Raw genomic sequence first — 8,549 nt, forward strand, 5'->3', positions numbered from 1 at the left:
ACATATCACAGTGTGTTCCCCGCTGGGTAGGGTTAAGTTTTAGCTGCAAATAACATCCTCCCCGGTTCGTCTTAGTAGGAAAGGAAATATTCGGAGAACATACTAGGCAGGGAAGACGGAGAAATGGGCTTAAGGCTAAACCAGCAGCTTCCAGGATCAAAGCCACGCCCCTGCCCCGGGCGATGAGGTGGTTCGCGCGTGCCCCGCTAGCCCTAAAGCATTCTGCAGAACTGCCTGAGCTGGCACTCTCTTCCACGGCCTCTGCCGCCCCATGTGCCTGAAGTGATAGGTGCCCCCTGGGAAAGCTCCTTCAAAGCTTTTTGGCTGACTTCCACATTAGAGTTTTGAACGTCTGTGTCTGATTGGTGGACCCCAGATCACGTGTCTGGATTGAGCCGCAAGGGAAACTGGGAACTGTAGTTTTGAGGCTTCTAGCTTGGGAAAACGGGACTAAAACCGTGGGACGCTATCAAAGAAAGGAGCGGGGGTTCACACTATACGGTCAGAGACAGATAACATGTCCCCCCTCTCCTTCTTTTCTCAAAAAAAAAAAAAAAAAAAAGAATTCCCTCTTTGATTTCTGCCCATCCTCTTTTAGAGAACAGTTAACATCCATCCGGGAGACTCTACGGACACAGGAGCCTGGTGGCTGTTTTCTACGGCACACAGACCAGGTGTGCGTGCATAGAGCAAGAAGAGAAGATCGCTTTTAAGAGGTGACAATATTTAGAAGCCCTTGCGGCCAAGCAGGATAAATAAAAGGAAGAATCCAGAAGGGAAGAAAGCAATAATCTCCTTCAAATTCGTTCTTTTGGAAACACAGTCTTTTTTTTTTTTTTTTTTTTTTTTTAAGTGGTACAGGGTAGATTGCTCAGGGTAATTTGGCAGTCTTTGCTTGCCATCAGAGGTTCGGTAACACACTAAGCAGGCATTTCAAGCTGTGCAGTACAATTTCCAGCCCCACAATGCCCACCTTTCAGTTCCTCCTGGGACTACTTGCTCATCGCAAAGCATTTTAACCCAGCTCAGATGAGGAAGCAGTCATTTAAGTAAATTGTGGAATTTACGTTATTTATCGCCTCGACCAAAGGCCGCTTCATTCAGACACCGTGAAAGAGCTTCTTCAAGGGAAACCCACGGTGACAAACGATTGCCATTCCCAAAGCAGAAGCACCATGGTCATCACGGAAAGGGCTCTCACCTTTGCCTCTTGGGGCCTTGTGTTTTCCAATTAATCACTTCCTTAATTAGACCCAGATAAAACACAGAAACATCTCTCCGTTTCCCCTCTGGCTTTCCTTCCGCTCTCCCCAGCCCACATAATTTACAGAACATATACCAACAGAGGTGGCTCTAACCACGGGTGGATTGAGACAGTCTCCAAGGAGAGAATGAGAATGTTCTTGGTCCTTCCACTCAGCTGCGGTAATCATGCCCTGCTCTTGCCTCACTCCTCCACCAGAGAACATTCTGGTGGCTCTCCCCCAGCTCTGTCTCCAGAGACCCGGGAGAGTCCATCCCTCCCGGATGGACTCTCCTCTCTGGGTAGGACTACGATCTCGCTCCTTGGGGGAACGGATGTTACCTTTCCACACTTCTGCCGGGGCTATGATATTCGGGCACAAAACACGCCCGCCCTGCTATTTGAAATCTTCAGCCTTTGTCTTTGAGTGAGAACTGGCCAGTTCTAGCCACAAAGGAGGCTGAGAAATGTAGTTTTTCCAGTTGGGGACATTGCTACCACCCACCCTTCCCACATCCTCCCCCCCCCCCCAACAGCCACATTCCCCTTCATACTAATAAAGAAAAGAAGAGGGAGGATGTTGGGTAGGCAGTATTTGCCATGTCAGACTATGACAGGATTGAATTCCAGGATGGAGTTAGTGGGTCGTGACACTGACACGACCGGAAGACTTCTAGACAGTATACTTTCTCTGTGGCCCGACCTTCATCTTTGAAAACAAGGGACTGAAATAGACATGATGTTTTGTGGGTTGGATGTTATCTTTAATCGCTAAAAGTAAGCCTAAGATGTGATCCTTTCCAAATACCTATTAGCATGGAAAAGCCCCTTCCAACTGCGTCACACCTGTCTTTGTATGTGGATGGGTGTGTGTGTGTTTGTGTGTGTGAGAGAGAGGGAGAGAGAGAGAGAGAGAGAGAGAAAGAGAGAGAGGTAGATTTGCACTCTTTCGTGCACAGTCCTTCAGGAACGGGAGGACTTGGTAAACAAACGGGAAGAAGGGAGCCCAGAGCCTCGTTTTTTGGTCTGTTTGCCTTTTTGTTTGTTTTGTATTTCAGCTTTTGGGGGGTATAACGGACAGATGAAAATTGTGTCTATTTAAGGTATACAATATGGTATGCTGATACACATACACATTGTGAAATGTTTGCCACAATCAAGCTAGTTAATACAGCCCTGACTTCATGTCACCTTTCCTTTTCTCTTTTTTTTTTTTTTTTGATGCAAAGAGTTAAGATCTCCTTTCAGCAAATCTCAAATATCCGATACAGAATTATTAACCACAGTCACCACGCTGTGCATTAGATCTTCAGAATGTATTCATCCTGCACAACTGAATGCTGTGCCCTTTGACCAACGCCTCCCCTTTCCCCCCTGTCCCTGAGCCCTAACAGCCACCATTCCACTCTGCTGCTTTGAGTTCAACTTTTTTGGGTCCGACTTATAAGTGACTTCGTGCAGTTTGTGTCTTTCTGCATCTGGCTTATCTCACTTAGCTTACGGACCCCCAGTTTCACCCGCATCATCCCAAGCGATAGGGTTTCCTTCTTTCTAAGGCTGAAACATATTCTACCGCCTCTAAACACTGCGTTTTCTTTATCCATTCATCCAACCACAGACATTTCAGTCTTGGCAATTGTGAGTAATGCCACAGTGAACATGAGAGTGTAGATATCCCTTCGAGACGCTGATTTCATTTCCTTTGGGGGCGCAGAGGTGGAATTGCTGGATCATGTGGTGGTTCTACCTGTGGCCAGGCTTTTCTTTGCCCTGTGATCAGACTCATTAAACTAACTAAGGGATGATGAATGAACGATTCCACCTGACTCTAGATGGAAAAGAGACTTTACCGTAGACCTTCGAGAATGAACATTGTGCCAGTCGGGACACCTTGGCTGTTAGTAACAGAAACCCTTTAATTCAGATTTGCATAGAAGATAAAAAGACTTATTTTCTCACATACAAGAACTCCACAGGGAGGTGGGATTCAAGGTTGTCTAGTTCAATTTAATGTAGGGACTCAAACAGATCCCAAGGATGTGGGTTTTTCCATCTTGACACTCTGCCACTGGCAGTTTGGCTTTGTCCTTAAGCTACTTTCTCTCATGGTCACAGGATGGCTGCTGGAGTTCCGGGTGTCACATCCAGACATGACAACATCCAAAGGAAGAAGAGAGGCCATCTTTTTTTTAGGCGGCACATTATTAATAGTGATAAATCCTTTCCCGGAGGTCTCTAATCCCTCACCTCAGTGACCAACGGGGCCACAGGCTTGCTCTAACCCTGCCACTGATGAAGGGAATCCGACCACTAGGGTTGACCTCCCCTGATTAGGATTTACCGATGAGTCACGCGGCGGGAGGGGCAGGACGCTTAACAAAATCAAGACTCTCTCAGTGAGGAAGGAGGATGGAATTGAGTTGGGATGGATGGCAGAAGTGAGTTGGGATGGATGTCCAACGCGCGGCAAGCATGAACCTCACTTCTCGCGACTTCACCCAACCCCGGTTGGATCCGTACAGCGATTTCAAAAGGCAGTCCCTCCTAGTAAGGACAGACTCGCTGGGTTTTAGTCCGCTCTCAAAATGCTCACGCCAAGGCCTCCCATTCGTTATAAGACCGCGAGTCTTTACGAGCGGGCAATAGTCCGTTGCTGTTGCTTGAAGCACTGATGTTGGACTGCAGTCGACAGGCCGCCCCTGGCTTCAGTCCGGGCGTCCCTCAGCCTGTACCGCGTTCTTCACCCGGCAAGACAGATGGCCACCACGGTAACAACATAAATGCCCCTCTGACTCCACCACCGAAATAAACAGAAATGAAAAGGAAATAGGGAGCTTCAAACTGGTTCTTCCCCCCAGCAATTTCCCGAGATGCCCCAGCTAGAAGCAGCCTGAATGGGCAGGCTGGGGGTTGGTGTCGAATTAAAACAAAAAACAAAACAGAACAAAAAAACCCCGGAAAGTCCAGACAAGATTGTAGAGACGGCTCCTTTCTTCGCGCTTAACTCCTGGGGTCGGCAGGAGAAAAGAAAAGGGACTAATGTGAAAAACAATTTAGTTAGTCGTCGGGTACTGGAACTGGCCACCTGCTGGTCAGATGCTAGTATAGACATGCTGTTCGCTGGAACAGTGTCTTCAAAAATTAGGATCTGTAGCACAGATTTAAAAATCTATCCAGGTCGCAAGCTCTTGCAAAATCCCGCTCTCCCTAAAGGCCATCGCTGCCTGGGGCTGTCCCCGGGGACAGGGCCCACCTTGTCCACGTGGCCACAGTCCTCACCATACGTTAATGTCCACCCCTCCCTGCTTATCTGGGTGCGTTACCTGCCTACCCACTCTAGGCATGGAGGTTACGATCCCGGTTTAAGGCATGTGGGGGGCAAGGGGACTACTCCACGCCCTTTTCTTCAACAATATCGTTTAAATTCCTGTCCCTGCATGTGATTCTCTAGTTGTGTGAGCAATGTTTTGAAAGGGTTTTACCGCATACCATTTGCTGTCCCAACTGATTCTGAAGACCCACTCCCTTCCTAGCCGGTGGCCGGAAAAAGTAAGAAAGTCTGTTTAAGGAGAGGCAAAATCGGGGCACCTGGATGGCTCAGTCGGTTGAGTGTCCACGTCTTGGTTTTGGCTCAGGTGGTGATCTCGCGGTTCATGAGATCGAGCCCCGCGTGGGGCTCTGTGCTGTCAGTGAGGAGCCTGCTTGGGATCCTCTCTCTCTGCTCCTCCCCTGCTCGCATTCCCTCTCTCTCTCTCTCTCTCTCTCTCTCTCAAAATAAATAAATAAACATTAAAAAAAAAAAGAGAGAGACAAAATCACTAGACAATGCCATTCACTCTGAAATGCTGCTGGTAAAAAACGTCCTTGGTGAGTGAACCGAGCTGGAATCGAATCTCGTGGGGAACTCAGGACCAGACCATGTAACCCCAGAGATTCTTCTGTGAGGCTCTCACTGTATCTGGAAACAAACCAAACAGCAAGACCCTACGTGGAATCCTGATGAAGAACTCTGGTCTGTGTGGCACCCACCCCGTCTGACCTCCCCTGCTTCAAATAATCTTGTGGCTCTTCGTGGGTGTGCGTGTGTGTGTGTGTGTGTGTGTGTGAGAGAGAGAGAGAGAGAGAGAGAGAGAGAGTCGTGTGAAGTCTCTCAAAATTTGAAGATGTCAAGAGGCCTCTACGTCCGGCTTCAACCCCGGCGGGGCAGGGGCCGAGGCCTGGGGCCCCGCCTTTGACTTATTCTCTCGCCTTGGGGCTGGCCTTCTTCCTTTTGGGTTGGCCGAAAGCCCAACAATGCGATCTCAACCACCTGCCCCTTAAACGAGAAGCCATTTATCGGTTGACACTTAAAGGAAATGGGTCACAGGCGTCCTAGCCGAGGCAGGTGACAGGAGGATGCCGCCTGTGGCCCCGGTGCACGACCAGAGTGACTCCGAGGTGGCCGCGTTTCTGGCACCGCTGGGTAAGCCTGTGGCTTCCAGAGTAATCGAGGGAAGGAAATCTCTGGCCTCACGTGGTGGCTGGGGTGACTTATGGCTTTAGTTTCTAGTAGACCCCCACCAGGATCCGTCCGTAGGTTTTAGGTTTCCTGCTCAACCAGAAGGCCGACACCCCAAACTCTTTATTAAGACGTCCCACCGTGAAGCCCAGTATTCATCCGCACGTGGCCTCTCAGTCCATCTCCTTCTCGATGGATGTTCAAATGATTTTCCTGTTGCCACATGGCCCCGATGGTCTCTCTGTGTGCATCCCTGGGTTGCACCCAGGTGCAACCCACACCTGGGTGAGCTTTCCCAAGTTCATGACAAATCATGGAACTCTGCTGCTCAAAACTTCCCATAGTCTCTCTCTATTCTCAGGTGGAAGGTCAAATCTCTAGAACAGTCTGTTGCCCTGCCTGGTCTGGCTGCTGCCTCCAGCCTTGCTTCTCCCCACTTGGGTCTCACTGGTCTCCTTTTTAGTTCCATGGATTTACCAAGCTCTTTGCGGCTGCAGGACCTTTGCACATTCTGCTGCCCCCCCCCCCCTTTTACATTCATGTCTTGACTTAAATGTCACTTCCTCAGAGAACCCATCCCTTTCATCACCACTCCTCCCAAGTAGGTGAAACTTCCTTTTTTAATTGAAAACCCTGAGATAATTATAGATTCACATGTAGTTGCAAGAAATAATTCAGAGAGATACCTTGTACACTTTGCCCAGTTTCTCTTAATGGTAATACTTTGCAAAGTTGTAGTACGATATTGCAACCCGGATGCTGACATTGAAATGGTCATCTGATTTTATTCAGATTTCCCAGTTACACCTGCACCCATTTGTGTGTGTGTGTGTGTGTGTGTGTGTGTGTGTGTGTGTGTGCGCATTTTGGGCTCCACACACTTTTAGCACTTTGCAGGTTCGTGTACCCACCGCCACCATCAAGATACGGAACGGGTTGGGGGCACCTGGATGGCTCGGCTGAGCATCTGACTCTTGATTTTGGTTCGGGTCATGATCCCAGGGTTGTGGGCTTGAGCCCCACATCAGGCTCTACGCTGTGCATGGAGTCTGTCTGAGATTCTCTCTCTCTGCCCCTCTCCCCTGCTCACGCATGCTCTGTCTCTAAAAAAAAAAAAAAGATACTGAGCAGTTTCCACACTGTGCTGTCCCTCTTGACGCCCTTTTGTACTTCATTCTCTGCCCTGCCATCACCCTCCGCCTGGCAAGCACTCATCTGTCCTCCATTTCTCAAATTTGTCATTTCAAAAGTATATAAATGGGAGTGTAGAGAACACAAGTCTTTTGGAATTAGCCTTCTTCCCTCAGCATGATTCCCCGGGGATGCATCTGAATTGCCACATGTGTCCATGGTTGACTCTATTTTGCTGAACAGGATTCTGTGGTTTGTGAGTCACTTTGTTCAGCCACTCACCTGCGGGGCGGTGGGGGGGGGGGGTGGATTTGTGGGCTGACTCTGGTTCCGAGCCGCCACGACCATTCTTGTGCAGGTTTTTGTGTGAACATGTTTCCAAGTTTCCAACTCACGTGGCAGCCCTTGGTACCGTATCCCGTCCCTCAAGCACAGCCCAGCTGTGTGTGTCATCGGATCCCTTTCGGGGCCAAGTCACTTGGGGTTGGTTATCAGATACTACCCAGCCTTGGGTCTCCATAGGCTCCTTACTAGCCAGTGTATAAATACACGAAACGACAGCAAGTCCCCAACGCTGTTACCTTTCACGTAGTGAAGTCCTGAACCCCCCACCCCCTGCCTGAGAATGTGACCTTATTTGGAAATCATGTTCATTATTAATGAGGGAACTTAAAGTCTTACTAAAGTGGGGCAGGCCCTTAATCCAATACGACTGTGTCCTTATGAAAAGGGGACATTTGGATGGCACACACGCATGGAGAGTGCCATCTGAAGACAGGGGTTATGCTCTCACAAGCCAATGAATTGCCAGAAGCTAGAGGGGCACCTGGGTGGCTCAGATGGTTAAGAGTCGGACTCTTGATTTCAGCTCAGGTCATGATCTCACGGCTCGTGAGTTCAAGCCCCGCGTCAGGCTCTGTGCTGACAGCTCAGAACCCAGAGCCTGCCTCGAATTCTGTGTCTCCCTCTCTCTATGCCCCTCCTCCATTCACACTCTCTCTGTCTCTCTGTCTCTCTCTCTCTCAAAAATTAATAAACATTAAAAAAAATTTAAAAATAAATTCAAGTTAATTAACGTATAACGTATAGAGTAGTATTGATTTCGGGAGTGCACAGCAGTATTTAAAATTTGTAATTTTGACCCTGCGGTGCAAATAACAAATAATGAAACATTTTTAAACGGCCCTTATTGCCGGCCCTGCTGGAAAGGAAGCATTCCAGTATAAGGAAGCTTCTAGTGCGCGATCAGCAGGTGAAGTTCTCAAAATGGCCATCAGATGGCACCCTCAGCCAAATACTGAAAATAAGTGCATTAGCTGGGCACAACTTTGGAGCTAGGAGGACAGTAGAGGCCCTGAGGTCTAGCCCCCTTTGTTTCACAGCCCAGGAACTCCAGCCAGACAGACTACTTTGCCTGAAGCCACATATCAAGTTGGTGGCGGAAATGAGGTTCCTGTGCCCTCCTAACAAGACATCCAGTCATCTCTCTGTGATGGTACTTTTAAAGGGGCGCTTCTCACCCCGAATGAAACAAAATCCACAAAAGACAGAGGAGAGTCGTTTGAATCCTCACACAGCCCTGTGAGTTGAGTACAAAGCCTTGCAGGCGAACCCTGGAGGATGGAACAGAGGCTTTGTTTGGTCAAATGCTAGGCAGTCACATTAACAGGGGGCTTG

This window comes from Acinonyx jubatus, chromosome D3 (genome assembly GCF_027475565.1).
Source record: "Acinonyx jubatus isolate Ajub_Pintada_27869175 chromosome D3, VMU_Ajub_asm_v1.0, whole genome shotgun sequence".
Taxonomy (NCBI): domain Eukaryota; kingdom Metazoa; phylum Chordata; class Mammalia; order Carnivora; family Felidae; genus Acinonyx; species Acinonyx jubatus.